Here is a 3243-nt window from a genome sequence, read left to right as displayed (position 1 = left end):
CCAACATATTGCCTTCCTGTTTTTACAAGAATTCTCAGGGAATATTTCACGTTAGTGATGCAGATACATTTTAATCTTTAAAACTGTAAAAAACATTTTCCAAAAATGCCTTTGCCATCATTTTCCTCCTGATAGAAACCTACGCTGTTTCCACTACAGCAATTTTATCTTTATTGATCATCATTATTATTATTTAACTATGATAAACAATGTTCTGATAGGGAATTGTCTGCCCTGAATAGAATTTACATTGTAGGGCTGGGGAGATGGCTCAGTGTGAAAAGGCTCTTTCTACCACGCTGACAATCTGAATTTGATGCCAGGACTCATACAGTGGAAGAAGAGAAAGAACATAGTCCTCTGACCTCCTAGGATGTGATGTAGTAGCATGTTCACAGACAAGCACGCACATACACACACACACACACACACACACTCACTCATTCTCTCTCTCTCTAAATAACATGTAATAAAAAAATTTAGAATATTTTACATTATAGTTTGGATAAAACAATAAATAAGACAACAGACAAAATAGCTAGGATATGTCTAATTTCTCCTATTCACTTTATATTTAGTTTATGTAATTATTTTATATTTAATTTTTGTAAGTTGTTTTTAAATATTTGGAAACTGTAAAATCTAAGTAAATCGATGTAGAGATTTTTAGATACTTATTCAGTTTGTGCTCATAGACTTAGATAAACATCTTCCCTCATTCTCTGTGTCCCCATCATTGTGGTAGGTTCTCTCACAACCTGACTGGGCTGGGGCTCATCCCCAATGCTGGCTGCCCCGGCTCCTCGGGAAGTTAATTCATCTGTTGCTTGTTCTTGCGGCAAAGCATTGAAGCGGTCAGGGTCTTAGTTTGGAGATTCAGGGAGTGATGACAAAAACATTTGTCCTCTTTTTCTAGGAGGAGATTCACAAATAAAGATCAGTGGGATTTCCTCTCCAGGCAGGAAGAGGTGCTGGGCACCCAGAGGGGGGGTGGAACTCAGTACCGTACCTGGAAAGATCAAAGAGCCAGGCCCACTTCAAGTCTCTTCCTTGAGCAAACCGGTGTTGAGGCTGTGTGGGTGGGGTGAGTGGGAACTGAGGACAGAGAGCTTTCAAAGAGAGAGCTCCGAGGAATGAAGGACACACCACTACGGTACCCCCACACCACTACGGTACCCCCTTACTCCCCCGCCCCTCCACCGGGGAGTCAGTCACAGTGGATCTGAATGTCGGCTGTCTCATAGTGACGATGCCTTCTGGGCGTATTTTCTCCATAGTTCCCAGGCTGAGAAACTGAGTTTTCTCTTTTCCCATTTTCTTTTCCTCTTCTCTTGTACCACAGTGCACACCCCTCCACAGCGAGCAAAGCTCGCTCTGCAATTCGGAGCCTTTAACTTCCTTGCAAAAGCCAAGAGCCTCTGCTTCCCGTCTTTCCTTTCACCGATTCTACGTTCTTCCCACTCTAAACTGGCTCACGGGGTTTTAGTTAATTGCCGTTTTTTATTAAAGCTGCTTGGAACACTCCTCTTCCTTGTCGCTTGTGATCTCTTGAGGCATTTCTCCACCAGCTCCAGTTCCCAGCTTCCGAGCAGACCTCTTGCCTTGCTGAGAACCGAAAGATACAGCTCTCAGCCCAGCCCCAGCAAAAGTAAAGCAAACATGGTGGGGGAAATGAGTGCTTGTCTCTCCTCCGCAGCTCAGTAAATAACAACTGTCCGTGGTCTAGCGTCCACGCGGGACTTCAGCTTCAGTACTGAGGAGGCAGCAGTTATCTCTAGGCGACAACTGGGTAAACCTGGAGTCTGACCTGGATTGCTGCCTCTGGGAACCAAGGTACACAGGACTATGGAGATTAGCCTCCCCCTTCTCCCGCCCCCTCACCCCATCCTCCTCTTGGAGGCAGTCACCCCCCTCCCCCCTGAAGGTTGTCTGGCAGTTTATCTTCTCTGCACAGTGGGGGACAGATCCAGCATCCCCCTCCACACGGCAGGTCTGTGTCTGGCCCGCAAGCAATCCCTCCTTCAGCTGAGTAGACTTGCAGCCCCACTGTTACTTCCTGCTTCCTTAAACTCTGCGCAGAAGCAGTTCTCAAAATTTCAAGATGCCCAAAGAAACTGAAGAGGTTAGTTTCCCCAGTGGAACCAGCCTTGTCAATAGGCGGACAGGGCATTAAGACAGACTCCTTCTGCAGAGGCTCCTTACCAGTCACAGACAGCGTTTGATAACACAGGAGAGAGGTTCTAAGCTGGCCTTGAATAGGATTCAGATGGTCTGATAGCATGTTTTTTATTAAATGCTTGTGCGTGCGCGCGCACATGCTTGTTGAGGAGGGGAGAGGAGGGAAAGAAAGAAAATGGGGGAAAGCCCTCCACAGTCTCAACTATTGACAGTTCAGCAAAACCAATTTGCTAAATAATAAACAAAAATCCCTGAGCGCTGACTCCGTGGGTGTGGAAGTCTGTTTTGGATGCCAAGATGTGACAACGTCTCAGACAAATATTGATATGACCATATTTCTGTCTGAGTGGAAATCTGTTCTCTCCGTATGGGTACAGAAGCTGTAAGGAGAGAAAAGCAAACAACACATTGGAGACATGTCAGTGCTGAAGCTGCTCTCTTCCAGGGCAAACAGCTTGTCTTCATTCTGCAAATTTCCCTGCAGAGGTTGTTGTGAGATTTACCAACAAGACCGGGAAGCCAGAATTCTTCCATTCAAGGAAAAAGAAGGAAAGAGATTTCTCAGATGGCTGCTCTATAAGGTTCAAAACACAAGGCGCAGCTCTGCAGCGAGCAGGTAAAAGCTAGAGAAAAAAGCTAGGCGATCTCATGAGTAGAAAGACAGCCACGTACATTTTAGGTATTAGCATAGAGAACTCTGTGTGTGGCGTCCTTATCCTTACTCCCAAGGAAGAGTTCAGGCTTTGACTTTGCATCCCAACAGGGAATTCAGCTCAGTGGCTTAGCTCTTCTTATGCCAGATTTCAGATGAGAAGTCAGAACATGCTTGTCCTAACCGACTCCTTTACATCCTGAGAGAGATGGAAAACTGCTCTCCCTAAATCCTCCTGATAAAACCCAATCCCCAGTGTGGGGGTGCCTGAGGCCGAGTCTTGGGAAACAGTGAGGTTATGAAGGCTGAGCATCAGGAATGGGACTATGGGTGCTATAAAGAAGTCCAGAAGAACCAGGAGGCATGCATCAGTGGACACTGAGTCTGCCCGAGCCTTGAACTTTGGCTTTTTA

The sequence above is a fragment of the Microtus ochrogaster genome, chromosome 5 (assembly GCF_000317375.1).
Source record: "Microtus ochrogaster isolate Prairie Vole_2 chromosome 5, MicOch1.0, whole genome shotgun sequence".
Taxonomy (NCBI): Eukaryota; Metazoa; Chordata; class Mammalia; order Rodentia; family Cricetidae; genus Microtus; species Microtus ochrogaster.
Note: the sequence above shows the minus strand (reverse complement) of the source record.